A 16,834-nucleotide genomic window follows, 5' to 3' on the forward strand; every position below is an offset into this window, starting at 1 on the left:
GAATAAACTGTCATTATTTTACAAAATAATCTCTGGATGAGTCCTTTTCAGGGTTAGCAGAGCATATACAGAGGAATAAATGGAAGTGGAAAAGCTGACGGCAGTTGTTTAGTGGGTGATTTCTAATCTTTCCACAGCTTCCACGTCTGACTGTCCAGTGCTTAGTTCCTCTCACATCTCAGTCTTATTGCATGAAGCCAATTCATTTTTCACAGGAAGCTGAAAATCCGCCTGTCTGCCAAGTCCTTTATCTCAGGAGCAGAGAATCCGGTTAATGCCCTGTTCCACTCCCCGCTGTTAATCACACAGAGAGGAAATGTCTTTTAATGTCCAGAAAACCATCTGTTCTGAAGAAAGCAGGAGGATGCTGTGTATTACTAACTGACATATCAAAACTACTGTCCAGTTTTTTCCTTGTCAGTCATCATCCAGTAATTGATGCTAAAAGGACAGCCCAGAAACCCTTAAATGTCACACTAATTGTTTACACTCACACAAGGTGTCAACCATCAAACAGTCTTTGACACCCAATACCTGTTCTTCAAATGTGAATTTTTATGTATTATTCATTTTATTCTTTCTTCTTTAAAACTGCTTTTAAATCTTTAATTCTCTTTGTTGTGATTTTTTCTCCCCTGTCCTTCCCTGTCTCACAAAAATCACAGCATTTCATGGAACAAGTCAAAACTGCATGTGTGTGTATATATATATATATATATATATATATATATATATATATATATATATATATATATATATATATATATATATATACAGAACTATAAGTGTTGTTGCATGATAAAAGTGATAAAAGCATGATGTATTAAAATGATATTGTTAGCCTCAAAGCTTACACCTCACTATCACTTTTGATATACATTATGTAGGGTGGAGTAACATGAGTTTAACATTTATATGTATTTATTTTATTCCTTTGAACTTGATTATTGTGCTGTTAAACTTTCTTTTGTTAGAGCAGAGTGACAGAAGAAGTCTCAACAAAAGACAAAAAAGCTTTGGACTTACAGCCAAATTGTGGTCAGATTTAGTCATTTATTTCCCTTTAAACATTTTCATGGCCCTCTTCATGTGTGAGATCCCTCCTGCACAACCTCAGAATTTTGTATTCTGGTCACATGTACTCAGTAATTATGAAGCTCATGTATTCAAGCAAACCTTAAAAAGACATAACATGGACTTTTATTAGGAACCTAGCAGGGTGAAGTTGTGAGGGTTAAGTCTAATGTCTAATTTCCACATTTGTGGTTTAACATATGGCTACTTTAAATAGTACATTCTGGTATGTGTGAATTCTAAAGTTACTTGTTGAAGCCAAAAGAAAAAGTACAAGCATTTTAGTTTTATAGCTAATATGTATGAGTCTGAGTTACAGTGCTGTTGATCAAACAAACAAGTTAAAAGATGGTAAGTGGGCTGTATCAGTGTATGCAACTACTGAAATATGGCCTCTTAGAATTTGGTTTCCTTTTAATTTTTGGACATTTAAGTCTAACACCATGTGCTCTTAATTGAAGAATTACAAGTTTTATTTAATTTCTCCCTTCCATAAAAATAAATGACTTTTTGTCAGATTTTCAGTCTTTTCAGACACCTTTATGGTATCTATTGTTATTTTATTACATACTTTTCAAAGAATGCATCTAGCAGCAAATCTAAGAACTTTTCAGACAATCAGTGTTGCTGGCTCATTGAAGGCACTCATTCTCTGTTTCCAGTCATTTGCAGAAACGAGAAAACAACAACCTGTGTAAATTAGCTCTATGCACATGTGTAGCATCATTCTTGTATTAACCTTACTAGATGTATGATATTTGAAAAATGAGTGTGATATTGCTTTTTGTGCAATGTGCAATCACACTGAGAGCACTGAGAACGAAAGTCTTTTCTGGATTTTCCTTGATCGTTGTGGGGAATGTGTGATCACTGGTGTGTAAAATGGTTGTGTTTGAACCCTGATGAGGACATAGCAGGATTATTGCAAATACAGCATTGTGTGATTCACTGAGACACAGCTGCAGCAACATATTCCAGGCTCCAGTGCTACTCTTTACGGTTTACAGACTACACAGGAAGACAGCTGACAGAGTGACAAGAATAAAGAAGGGTGGCCGGCAGCGCTTGTTAAATAAATCTGTGTTTATCTGCTGATGCTGCATGTGACACCATCAGCTCAGTTCTGGCCAGACAATGCATGCTCTGTATTTTTTAGCAATGGCATTTTAATTCTCATTGTATGTCTCTTTGCAGGTATTGCTATCATTTTGTAGGCACCAAAACCTAAGGTAAGTTCATATTACTAACATGGATGTGTTACTGTTTAAATGAGGGAAACATCAGAAACATTTCATGTACTGAAAACAAAACAAAAAAAAAAAAACTTTCTTTCTTACCCCAAAGTCAGTGAGCAATTGTTTTATTTCGATACTATTGTATACCCAAAACATGTGAACTGGGTGTGCACTGGTTTAAAACAGCTGGCTTCAACATTTTAAATCAGCGATAACATGAATATTTTAACTGATGTAAAGAGAAAATGGCATCCAGCACCAGGGATGCTGGCAAGGGTCTCATCTTATGTGAAAGTCTGACATTAGCAGTGTTACATAACTGTGACCTACGGTTCTGCTGCCTCTGACTCTGGTGCAGTTACTCCCACCCCCATCCCCACTCTTAACCCTCCCAACCTCCCCCTCTTCTCTGTAATCATTCTGCTTGCATGGCTTCAGACATGAACCCAGCTTTGTGGCCAAACAAGCTGTTGGCACTTGCTGGGATGTTTCTCTGAGCATGGCCGATGCCGTCAGCTGAAATAAGAGTGATCAGGGACACAAGGCAGAGCATGCAGAATGAGACTGAGAGGCTCGTTACCAATTTCACAACAATCACAGATGAAAAAATAAAGCTGAGTCAGTTATGATCTCCAGCTTGTGACCAGTATAGAGATGCAGCTATAATAGAGAAGTTGATTTTAACTTGTAGACTCCTTTGAGCTGGATATGCATAAATCACAAGGTCAATATTAACATGCCGACATTGAGAAAGCTGATGTGCTTGCAGCATGTTCTTCAGCATAGAATCAAATCAAATCATGTAAAAGGGTTTAATAGCTCAATCAGGTTAAAACATTGGATGCTAATACTGGACGGTGGAGCTAATAGAAAGTTATATAAAGTGTTTATTGTAATGTATTTGAATGATTTTTGTTTTTGTGTGTGGCATGTTGAGTGGTTTTGTGTTTTTTGTGGTGACCTGCTGCTTGCATAAAAAAAAATGTCCCTCAGAGACAATGAAATTTACCTTGAACCTAACATTTTTAGGAAACATTTTTGTGTCTTTGCCCCCATCTTGCCTTCTACAACTAAGAGGATGTGTGTTGCCAATTCAACAATGATGTGATATTAAGCAAACGCTCAAAACCACAAGGTATTGATTACCTTCTAACTATACCCATAACAGGGGCAAAACCAAATGCAAGGAACATAAGATCAAGATTATAAGGGTATAGGGAATAAGGAAGCATACCAGGTTTGATTAGAGGTGTGACTGAAGTTTGGCCCTGCTCCTGAATGTTAACATGTTAACTCATATCAAGTTGGTGTCTGAGTTTAAGCCTGAATTACTGTGGCTGAAGGCAATGCAGTTTGTTTTGCAGATGCAAGTGATCCAAGGTGCAGAAACATCCAGTCAACCAAAGAGAGGAAGTGACATGGGAAGCGTCATAGTGCAACATGCTGAATATCTTTCTGCCTCTCCTGCTGCTGCACAGATTCTGATGAAATTTGCATTCACAAGCCATTTTCAGTCCTGGCCAATTGATGACAATTTTCTTCTTCTTTCTTCTTAGTAAGTGGTCATTTTGATGAATATCATCCACTAGCAACCAGTTGTTATAACTGTGTGATGTTGTTAAGGTAGTTTGGTCTGCTTGAGTAAAGTGCAGTGTGAAAGCAAACCAAAAAAAGAATTGCTCATACCACCCGGGTATGTATGTGGCCTGAGATGAGAAATGTTTTGACTGTGAGAACTGAGTCAGCCATAGAAGCACATATATCAAATATATTACATTTAGCATGTGTATTGGATTTGTTTTCTTCCCTACTGTTAGCACTTGATAATATGCCATCATCCAGCCAATGCAGAGATAAGTCACAGGATGACTGAAAAATCTGAACTACTGCTCACACAACTGGAAATTTCCTTCTCTCTGATTGTATATGAGCAATTTGTAAAACTGTACAGCTTTTCTGCTCTTCTCTCTTTATGCCTTCTTTACTTTTTCTCCATATTTACAGTTTTTTATTACACTAAACGTTTTTTTTTTTTTTTTTAATGATCTGCAGTTACAGTATCTTGGCCAGTTCTTTGTCTCATCAGGACAAACATGGCAAAGAAAAGCTAACCATAATGTGGGGAGCATGGAGTTCCTCGTGAGACTCTTAAAGATTAAATTATCTGTTGGATCATCTACAGGTCTGTGTGAAGTTAGCAGTGATACGTAACTAAAGAGGAGGTTTGCCAGGTTGATTTAATAGAGCAGCACTGCAGAGAGACGATGAAAAGAGATTTATGACCACAAAACATCAAAAAGCGCAGCTACAGAATCAACATAGTTTCAACCTGAAGCCAGTCACTCAGTAATTTCATTTCAGTTTATTGAATTGTTTGCTACAGACTTAGAGCTGCTAACTTATTCTTACTTGTTCAGTTTTTAAAAAATAAAACCTACATTTGATTTACTTACAGTATTAATGCTGTAGATGCATTGTTCTTGTTGCTTTATCTCCATTGTCATAATGAATTGAGTTCAAAACCGAAAAGACAACACCGACTTTTCCATCAGAGAAGAGCTGCAGGGAGTCTCTGTCATATGTCAACCTTGGAACCTTAACTCTGCTTTGACAGCCAAAAAAGAGAAAAATAAAGTTCATTGTGTGTGTTTGAGTGTGTATATTTTAATGTCCTTTCTAAGTTTCATCACTACAACATGCACGTGTTTTTAAAGACATAGATTAAGAGAGGAAGCTGACAACTTTCAGACTGGAGATAAAACAACTCAGTAAAATATGCAAAATATTCTGCAAACACACAAAGAGGTACTTGACATTCAGTGGCAACTAGAGCAGGACTTACAGCAGTGAAACACACACCAACAAGCTGCTCACAGCTTTACTCTGCGGCAGATTTCACAGCAACATTTAAATGCATAAAGTCCTATTTTTTCCTCTTTGCCTAAGGTGTATGCAAATGACTATAAAAAGGTATCACAACACAACCATCATGACAAAATTTAAATTGCGCGCTTCTTTCTAGAAAGAACAGCTGAAAGCTTTGGAAATGTTTCAGATTTCAGTATGAATTAACGTCAAGTTTGCAGCGCTGCCCCTCTGTCACTTGTGATTAGGTGTCCTCCAAGAAGATCTGCAGGAAAATTTGCCAGCCCCCTCTGTACCCTGCACACCCTGGCCATATCAAGAAGCTCCTCGATGGTTAGATAATCAGTGCAGATACAAGGTTTGTGAACTCGGTACTGCTTGCTTAAGATCAGAGAAGTTGTTTTGGACAGTGATAGATCTACAGATAATTATCTTACAGCTGTAAATAAAAAACACAGTCATGAAACAGCACACTGATAATATCTCAGATCCATTTTGGACCTGGGAGAGAGTTGAGATATAATAATAATGTAATAATGGCTTTAACATTAAGATCTCTGCATCCTCTTTTTAAGCTACTGAGCACTTCGTTGAATTTCAAACTTAAACCTCAAAGGAATCCTCCCAATGAATCCTGGAGAAACTGTTTTTATAAGCCAACCCAGTTCCTAGAATGAGACATAATCCATCTGCAGTACGTGTCATCTCAACATTTCTGGTTCCTAAAGTCCCACTCACTCATACTCGTATATTGACGCCTTATTAATTGCATGCAGGACTGTGAAATACTGTTTTGTTTTGTTTTTCTTTTCTTTATTCCAAATGTGCTACATTTATAACCAGATCTTTTTGGTTTCTTAAAACTCTGTCACTGGATTCTGTCCCCACTCTCCAGATCAAAGGGCTCATGCCTCATTCCACAGTGACCTCTCCAACCTCATAATGATTTGTTTTGATTTTAGTTTGGCTGATGATGCACACACTAATGCAGGCTGTCACAGTGTTTACTGAGAAATACTGAGATTCTTTATTCCCATGCTTTACATGAATAGTAAATGGACAGGTTTTTACTCCAATGGTTAAAGAAAATGTAACATTTATTTCTATGGTAACCTGAATTTCCTGAACAACAGTCACTAAAGGGCTTTAGGAATTTTTAAAAATAAATTAATTAATAACTAGAACAAATTAAACTCTGCTCTGTCATAACATACTGTATTACTGTATGAATCTAGGAGACCTTAAATTGAAATGGCTAAAGTGGGAAAAAATTCATTTGAGAAGATTTATTGTTTCTTTTTCTCAACAAGAACCACCAATCTGCAATTAGACTGAAAATGAGCAAAGTTGCATATACCCAACAAGCATTGATGATTAACAAATATTGCTGCAGAAAGCTTTTGTTTGATGGATAAGATTGTTTAGTTTTATTTATTATATTCCTCTTCAAATAGTTAAAAGTCTTTCTTGCTTTTTTTTAACCTGAAAAAAATGGACAAAAATGTTTTTTTTTGTGTTTGTTTGCTATTTTCTTTGCAAAAGCACACAAGAGCTGTACAAAAGAAAGATCTAAGGAACCAGCTTTCCACTGCTCTCCCACAAAATAAAAGATGCATCCTGCAAATATAAAAAGTATATTAATATTATCTGATATGCTAAACAATCTTTGTTTTCTCAAGCAAAGAGTAGTGAAAGATAAGTGTCTGGTTCACTTGGTTTGATCTCATTTGAGCATTCAAATTCATTGTCATGCATCTAAGTCAAGGCATAAATGCAAAGTTTTATGGTTTTTTAGCAGACAGTACTGACTAATAGACTAATAATAATGAGAAAAGGTGAGAAAAGGTGACCTACTCCAACCTATCTGCTTCAGCCAGCAGCTGATCAAACCAACACGGAAACATACTGTAGTTATAAACATATAAAAGGATTTGCCATTACCGGATAAAATAATTACCTTATGATTGTGAGATAATCGGATTTATAAAATATCACATGAAACCCTTCTTGGCTCTTGTACTAATCATTTAATGTGTGTTCAGTCTTAAATAATTGAATCAAACAATATGAAAAAAAATTAAGATAGTACATAGGACATTAGCGATTAATCGTGACTTCCTTTATTACTGTGTAATGTTCAAGTGATTTGCTTCTCTCTCAGGGAGAACGCTGCTTAAAATGTTCTAATATCTTCATATGATTAATTCAAAACAATGCTGTGATTCTGAGTACTTTTAAATGACTGTCAAGGGGGCTCAGTATGAAAAAAATGTAATAAAAATGCAATCTACAGGTGACAACCACTAGGTTTTCTTTTGTGCCTCATGAATACTTTATATTTCAACCTCATTTAGAAAAAATAAAATAAAAAATTCACAAGACGATGAGATTGTTAATAATTTCTTGAAAGCCACATTTGCTCAAAGCCTACTTCAGGTCACTATGAGACTTCTGAGTTAACAGGTTTCAGGCTCCAAGCTCAAAGAGCACCACTAGAGAGTGATTACATAACCAGGGACAGCCTTCAGCAGCTGATGCACGATTACGACAACTTTCCTGGTGTGTTGCTGATTCAGTAGTTAAGAGATGATGAGTGGACGACAGCAGGTCACAGGTCGGCTGTGTCTGCGTCAGAGATCTTGTCATATTTGAAAAATACATGGCAGTGGATTTTTATAAAGATTTATTTTAGATTTTCGAGTATCTTTATCATTTAGTTTGTTGCCACATAGATGGCTTCTCCTCCAGTTTATTTATTTTTTTTCTATTTTGCCAAAGAGATTTAATTTGGTCTCATTTGTTCTCATTTAAATTAATTCCAGATGTCTCGGCCAGTGTTTGTTTGTCCATCAAACACTACCGAAACTCAATCAGTCCCATTTTTTTTTTAATGCAGAGTTTCTGCTACAGCAGATTTATAATTGAGCAAAAGCTCACCCTCACACAACGTGAATCTGTCAGCCGTGTTACTGTGGCCAAATATGGATGGGTTTCTGACCTCACGTGTGTTGCCGGAAGCTCCGTGCTGTCATGGAAAAATTTGAGTAAAATCTCCATCAAACTCCATAAATAAATAGGTTTTACAGTAAATAGTTTTCTCTGCCAATCCTGAATTAACTAAACTCCTGGCCTTTCACTAATCAGTATGGTAGGACTGATACTTAAATGTATAGCTCTGTCTAGAAGCCTTTTCTTTGTGGTACTTGTTATTTATTCTGTTCTGCTATTAAAAGACTATGCAATAAATTTCAGTCCATTAAATCCACGTATAAACAATGTATGTAACAGGGAGACCTTTATCTTTGAAAGGCCACATAACAGCTACAGGTTGATATTGAACATCTTTCGTTCTCATATATGAAAGGTTTCTTAAATCCACAAAACCTAAGATGCTATTAAAAGGCAATCTATGTACTTGTTTTAAAGGTAAATTAGTGAGCATGACATGATTCAGTTATGTCCTGAAAATCTGTCAAGATGAATGAAATGGATGAATGGTTTTCTATTTTATATTCGCCATATTGTCATAACGTAACATTCACATGTTTGTGGCTGTTTTGTCCTGTGTGGACCTGATACAATTTAAACTTGTGAACAACAGCAGAAAACAATGCAAAAGGACCACATTCCCTGTTTATCCAACCTATTGTTAGCTGTCATATAGGTATAATTTGACTACTTATGAAGTGAATTGGCAGTTACCAGCAGTCCTTTTTTCGTTTTTTGTTCTATAAGTTTACTTGGCATGAATTAAGTTTAGCAGAGTGGGCCTAATCTAACAGCCCGCTGTGGTCCGGGGGCCTTCTCCATCATGTTTTTGGTTCCACCCTCTATTTTGCATTGCTCTGTAATAACATTTGTATCAAACTTTTTTAAGCTGCTGACACATCTTGATACTTTCAGACAGCATAAAAGTTTTTTATATATTTTCTCACACACCAGAAAGTGTTAAAGAAAAGCTGAAATATCTAAAAGCACCAGAAATAAAGACTAAACTCCCAGATAACAGGATAAATAAGGATGATTCAGACTGTCAGCTGCATTCAGACGTCACCTACAACATCAGGATTTTTAGATTTGGCAATGTTTTTAATGTATGAATTTGGGCAAACTTTGGCACACAATTTGGCCCTTTCAACCACATGTGAGCAGACAACATGCCATGTATAATTATTTAAATTAGGGAAATAAATAATACATGAGAGCAAGGTTCAGTGCCCAGAAGAGAGCCAGTGTGTATGGGACATCATTCTTTAGGTCATTTCTTCTGGTCCAATATAGTAATTATAGGACTAAATCATTATGTAATAGTAATAGTAATATAAATCTAAATAGTAACAGAAATAGTAAGTTAATAATCAATAAGCAGTTACAATTTTCAGATACAAGATTGGTAGGATTAACAGCATCAGAGAAGAAATTAACCTACAGAAGAAAGCATAGAGATGTTAAAACAGTTTATGTCTAATAACCCATTGGTGGAGACGTATTGGAAATAGGTCAGTAGGTATTCTAGCTCATCTACTGCTGTATGTCAGGCAACCACTTATTAATAATGCCAATTACAAAACCAAGTTCTAGATCAGTCCAGCATGGTGGCATTTTACCTCATCTACATGTTTGATCAGTGGAGGAGATGGAGAGTTTTAACCTTTTACTCAAGTGTCATACAACTTTTACTTAAGTGTCATACAATAACCTTTTCGTGAGTGAAGGCAATGTTCTCTGTGCTCACTGTATGTCAACATGTTCTTTGTGATGCTCTCCAGCAGAGTTGTTTTTCCATGTGAATGTATTGTAGGTACAGGCAGTGAAAGGTTTTCTAGGAATAAGTTGGTCTGTGTTGGAAACAGTAGCTATTGCTGTTTTCAATGACTCACAGCGATAGCTGGCATGTTGACATCTATGTCATTACATCCCACACAACTCCAGACATACACACAGGCTTGTTTATATAGTTCAATCCTACAGGGAGCTGCGTTTGAAAGCCATGAATAACTTCCAGTTGATGTGATTCCACATTGTGTGAGGGGAGGCCTGAAGTTTGGCCACAGTCCAGAGAGAAAACCTGATCATTTATGTGAAGGAATATTTCAGCTTATACTGTGTATTATGATATGCAGGCCCCTAGTGCATTCAACTGTCCGCAATTACTGTTAATAAATTTCTACAAATGAGGCACCAGTTAGAATCAGAGCATGTACTCATTGTCCAATGAAATCATATTTACTTCAGTGCACTTCTGAACAGAAATTATAGAGTTATAACATGAAAATACTGACCAAGAGGTAAATTTATTAATTATATTTTAAAGGATATTACATAACTACTTATCCTGATGAGGCAAATGGTTAATTAACTTGTTTGTTCTTAATCAACATGGTTTTAGCTGTGTAGTGACATTTAGGGGAAAATGTATTGGGATGTTTTGCAGTCATTTGCAGTCAAGGGATTACATACTGTAAGTATGTTAGACTCATGCTGAATAAATCTTTTGCCATTAAATACATCCTGTTTTTAATGAGGAAAAGAAATGTACATTTTAGATCAGTTGCAAGTGATTACAGGTAATCAGAATGCACAGAGAACCTGTTATTCAACGGTACAGTGACATGTCCACAGTGATACATAAACCTCTAAAGGCGAGGTGATCATGAATATTTCTGCACTTAGCTCAGTTTGGACTGTCAGAACAAGAAGGTGGACAGATCTTCCTTAATGTTTTTTGAATAAGCCATGACCCGCCTCACTTTGCTCAGCTGACCCTGCCATGTGACATTTCAGTGGCCTCAGAGAAGTTGCTCCCGCGCCACCTTTCCCTTCCCACAATCTCACACTGCCAGAGGCTGCCTGTCAATCAAATGTGTCCAGGCCGTTCACCATGAAATGATAATGCTCCCAGGCACTCATATTTTTTGCATGACTGCTACAGATGTAACTCTTCAAGGACATGTTTGGAGAGTAACAGGTTTACTGAAGATGATGTCTCTTAGTGTCCCACATGTATTTAATAAATGGTTAACAGTAGCTTATTTTTGTTCTCAAAGGCTGCGGGGCCTAGAGGTGTTAGTGTTAGCCGGTCTAATAGCCTGTTTATCTATCTACCCTGTGCAGGACATATTGACACCTACTGGCCAGAGGTTCAGAGAACTTCCGATTTTGCTTTCTAGCTTTGAAGCTGGTAAAACCAAATCCTGAATTTTAGATTATTGAACATTTTAGAATAAATAACTCATTCTGGCCACTGAAGAGAATCAAATTGTAAGTGTTTTTAGTTGCCATGTATTGTAAACATACTACTAGTTTTCAAGTGTATATTTTATATATGCTTTTTTAACAACTTTGTATTAAGAATAATGTAATGCAAAGTATACATTTCTGATTACGGTATTACTTATGCATTGTAAAGGGTTACTTTAATGGAAAACTTCCACATGAAATCACTCAGGAAGCATCCTAAATACATGCCTCACCTCAGATGGCTCCTCTAAATTGAAAGCTTTGCCTCCTGGCTCAGCTGCTTCTTCACTGCAACAGCCTGGTTTAATGTCATCATTACAGTTGAAGCCACACCAGTCTTCCTGTCCATTTCAAGCTCCATTTGGCATTGTTTGTGTATAAAATTTCCTCATGTCTGACTCTGCTTCCAGCTTCAGTTAACTCTATGGCATGAACAGATTCAAAGGTTTGGATACAGGATAGATGGTAACGGCTAAAGACACAAAAAGGTCCCAAGAGAAGCGGCTAAGAGAAATTCACTGACCTTAATGAAAAGCCTCAGAACCTGCATCCCAGAGAGCCAGAACTGCAAGGTGAGTTCACCAGTGAGTGTCTGGTAGCTGTAACCCTTTGAAATACAAGTTTTCAAATTTGAGTTTATTGTGATATGCACAGCAAGGAAACTGATTTCCCTGTACAATTCTTCCATTGCCCTCCACAAGGAATACCAGGCAGTACAATTTTATATATTAAAACAGATAAGTAAACAAAATCACACAATTTAAAAAAATTCAAATAGCATCATGGAGCAAAAAGTAAAAGAAAAAATTTAAACTAAATTTTGTGTGCAAAATACAGTACAAGGGTAAACAATCAAGGACAGTTCAGCCTACTGGTATGAGGCAGAACATGCTCTAAACTTCTGTCAGACAAGAAGTCTGATATCAGCGGAGAAAAAAAGAGTACTTTACAGTATACTAGAAGTTGTTCATCTGTACCTCTGACCTGAGGGTAGAAGTATGAACAGTCAATATTGAGGGTGGGGTCCTTAATGATGGAGACAGCTCTCCTGTGTACTCTACAGTGGAAGATGCTCTGCAGAGAGGGCAGATGTATCCTGGTGATTCTCCCAGCAGTCTTCACTGCTCTCTGAAGGTACTGCGGTCGATAAGAGTAGTGCTGCCATATCATATAGTGATGCAACTGATCAAGATGCTCCTAACAGTGCAACTGTGGAAGTTTCTGATCTTAGACATACCAAACTTCCTCAGCATCCTAATCAAGTACAGCAGAGTCCTTGTAACCAGTCATGTGGTGTAAAGTGAGGCACCAGGTCCAAGCTCCCAAATGAACAGTGGTCGATGAGGTTTCTTCTCCTTCCTCATCCCCTTTGTCTTGTCTGTGTTAAGGATGAAGATGTTGTCCTTAAAATGGCCACCTCTTTCATGTAAGCCATTTGGACCTTGCCAGTGAGCCAATGCAATAAAATTGACTTATAAAGCATATTTAAAGCAAACACCTTGTACCAGAGTGCTGTAAAAACACAAAGAGTAAATTATGAAAGATAAAATTAACAATAAAAGTTAAAATATACAATAAAATAAACTATAAAAGTACATAAACTTTAATATGCATTTACACACATGCACATCCATGTAACATATTCCTCCCTCACCCAACCTCACATCTCCCCTGGGTAGGCTGGGTAGCTGTTACTCTCAAGCTCGGGTCCTCTAACAGAGTCCTGGGAGCTTGAGGATCCTACGCAGGATCTCAGCTGTTCCGAGGACTGCGCTCTTCTGGATGGTCCCTGACTGATGTATCAAAAAGTGTTAGATTTCCTGTCTTTGCCATTCTCACATGCTGTGTTATGGAGTCCCTAATCAGAATTGTGTCTATTTGTTTTTGTGTGGAGGCGCCGATAGCTTCTCTAGTCCTCCTGCTTGTGGAATTTTGGCCTCTCCTCCTGGTCTGGTTAGCCCTGGGCAGAGTTTTACGGCTATTTCTTGAGTTTTTAGAGATCCTTGCATTACATTCATCATCATTCATTTTAATATGAATCAACACATCATATTTATTATGCAGTGAGACTTCAGGTGGTGGAGTGAGTGCTGGAGCTTTAAATTTCCTGCTGGATTTACCTCTGCGACGAACCACATCAGACCAGGTTCTAGCCGGGGTTGATAACTTTGGTCTGGCACCAACACTGTTCCAGTAGGAGAGATCAGTCTGATGGTCCGGTTTGGGATTTTCCCAGCTATTCCAATGCCATTTAAACACATCTAAGGAAGTGTATCAGCCAGGTCTGTAGCGGGAGGCTTCACATTCGACATGCCTTCGTGTATGAAGATTTGACTAAATCCATTTGACAACTCAGTAGCTTGTACAGAAGCTACAATAGAGTGAATAAATTCTTCATTCACACGAATGTCTTGCAGTGTTTCAATCCTCTTCTCCAGCTGTGTTATTCTCAAAGAAAGTTGCTCACACTCAGTGCAGCTCACTGATACTGCAGGGTTAGGAGACATCATTCCACTAGTTCTCCGATGGCAATCAACTAAATTTATCAAAAAATATATTCGTTCCAGTGATTTATAAGTGACCAGGAGTCCTTGTTCCTAAATTTCCTGCTAGTAAAGATAAGAAAAAAGAAGCAAAATGCAAACAGAAAGGAGAGCAAAGCAGGAGCAAAGATCTTACAATTCTTATGAATTACAAAATCTTAATAAGGAAATTCCCTTTGATGCTAAGCTGTCTTCACAGCAAAGAGGCAGTTATTTAGAAGTATTTGAAATACATGCAGTCTTGAAACTTCAAGTTAATTATAGGTGTGGAGACAGTCAACAATGATATCTTCTTCTGAACTCAGCATGCTGCTAAAGCTGAAGCTATTTCTGTATTTTCTTGATGTTTTTGATTTTCTCCTTTTACTCCTGACTGACCAAGACATTTGATTTCACCAACATGCTTCACTCCTTTGATTCTTAATAGTACTTTTTAAAATGGGTGCTCTTTTCCAAACAGTTTTTCAAAGACAACTTTCCAGGTGCTCCGTTGGAACAGCTCTGGAAATTACCAAGTAACTCAAGTTCATTCACACTTTTATATCAATCTGTCCAGTGAAGAAGTAACACTGATTGTGAATCAATCTCACATGGAACAGACAACAGGTGGAAATGAGAGGCAGTTACCAAGAGGGCCACACAGACCTCAATGTGCTAGCCATAGGTACCCTGACTGCCATGAGATACTGGAATGAGATCCTTAGACCCATTGTCAGACTACATGCTGCTGCAGTGGAACCTGGGTTCCTTGTGATGCAAGACAATCAAATCAAATCAAACTTTATATTTAAAGCCCTTTTTATGCCAAAGGTAATACAAAGTGCTTTACAAGATTAAGAAATTTAAGCACAATTCAATTCATGCATGTTAAAAACAAAACAAGCCTTTACACATCAAAACTGAATCACCTAAAAATTAAAAACAGTTATTATGATCTTTCATGTGGTCGCACACACACACACACACACACACACACACACACACACACACACACACACACACACACACACACACACAAAGCACACACAAAGCAACCATAAGACTGCAGTGCAGGGCCCCAGCCAACCAGACAAGGGCAATCACCGCATCAACAACCCCCAAACCGAGCAGGTAAAACCCCCGGCGTGGAGGATCCCCGTGAGGAAAACACTTGAGTTAAAACAAAAAGTAAATTACCTTAAAAAACAGTAAGAACAGCTAAGAATGAATAAATGAATAAGTAATTAAATAAAGAACATTAAATTTAAAAACATCAATGGTCTCTGCAGCCCTGAGGTTCTCTGGCAGGCTTTTCCAGACATGGTGCAAGCAATGTTCTTCTTGTGATTCCAGACGAAGCCCCATACCCCGTCAGCGAGCTCCAATGAAAACAATTGTTGCGACGGAGCCATTTCAAAAGGTCGCAGCTGACATTCTTGAACTCCTCATTACAAGCCGTGGGAACAGGTATGTACTTGTGGTTCAAGATTACTTCACCAAATATGTAAACCTCTATGCCATTCCAGACCAACGCTCCACAACAGTTGCCAAATGTTTGTTAGACAACTACATCTGTCAACATGGCATTTCTGAAATGTTGCACACAGATCAAGGACGTCAGTTTGAGTCTGACCTGGTGAAACATCTGTGTAAACTGCTGGGCATTCACAAAACAAGAACAACGCCTTATCATCCCCAGTGTGACCGTATGATTGAGAGATTCAACAGGACACTGACTGATCAGTTAGCCAAGTTACTTGCACAGCAGCCTGGGGAATGGGATGACTGTCTAAACCAAGTTGCTTTTGCTTACACTACCAGCCCTCACTCCACCACGGGTTTCACTCTGTTCTTCCTGACCCATGGTTATGAGGCCAGGATGCCTGCCAATGTGCTCTTACCTAATAATAATACATCACTTTCATCCACTGCAGACTCTACTACAGACTATGTTGGACGGCTGACTCAGAAACTTCAATCGGCTTTCAGTTCTGCCACGTGGAACAGCCTTCACTTAGCAGAAACGGCAGTATGACAAAGGCTTTAGACACACTCTATATGTTTCAGGAGACCTTGTGTGGTTAAATGACCCTACCACAGCAAAACAGAAACTGGCCCCACATTGGAAAGGCCCTTTGGTTCTGATGATGAGACTCCAGGTGTGACGTACAGAATTCATTATCTTCTGGATGAGTCAGATAAGTCCCAAGTTGTTCATTACAACTGTCTCAGGCTGTACAAAGCCCCAGTGCCAGATCATGGACAGGGGACGTCTGTTGGTGACTCCTCTATGCGGTCTCAACCCAAGACTTTGACCGCATTGTCAGGTGCCCTTCAAAAAAATTCTGACGCTGTACTCTACTGTTCCAGCTGAAACTTCTGGTCCTTCATGGTTCTCCAGACGACATCAAGTTGGACCTCCGGGATACTTAAAGGACTATGTTCTCAAGTGAGACTGTTGCTTGTTCCTTGTCAGCTGCTAGGTGTTGAACCCCCCCCTTCTTTCCATGCTGTCTGTGAAACGAGGACGTTTCTTGTGTGAGGGGGGAAGAAATGTAAGAATCATATAGTAATTTGTGCAATGGAGTTAATTTGTTTTAAGGTGCTAAATATATGTTATGGCATTGACTAGTTACTTATTTGTGTTAAAGAGTAATCTTCATAGGCTTAACTCTCCTTAGTTGCATTTCAAAACAAGAGTGATAGCTTATTGAATCTGCCTCTGTGTTTCTACTCTATTTTACCTTTCGGTTAGCCCCTCCTAGCTTCTGATTGGCTAGCACTGTCACATGGGGGGCGGGGACATGGAAGTGTGGCGTGTTTGTAGAGTGGTTGACATGTGGAGAAGAGTAAAAGGCTACTCAATAAGAAATCCATCTTCATCCTGTTATTTATCCC

The sequence above is a fragment of the Melanotaenia boesemani genome, chromosome 22 (genome assembly GCF_017639745.1).
Source record: "Melanotaenia boesemani isolate fMelBoe1 chromosome 22, fMelBoe1.pri, whole genome shotgun sequence".
Taxonomy (NCBI): domain Eukaryota; kingdom Metazoa; phylum Chordata; class Actinopteri; order Atheriniformes; family Melanotaeniidae; genus Melanotaenia; species Melanotaenia boesemani.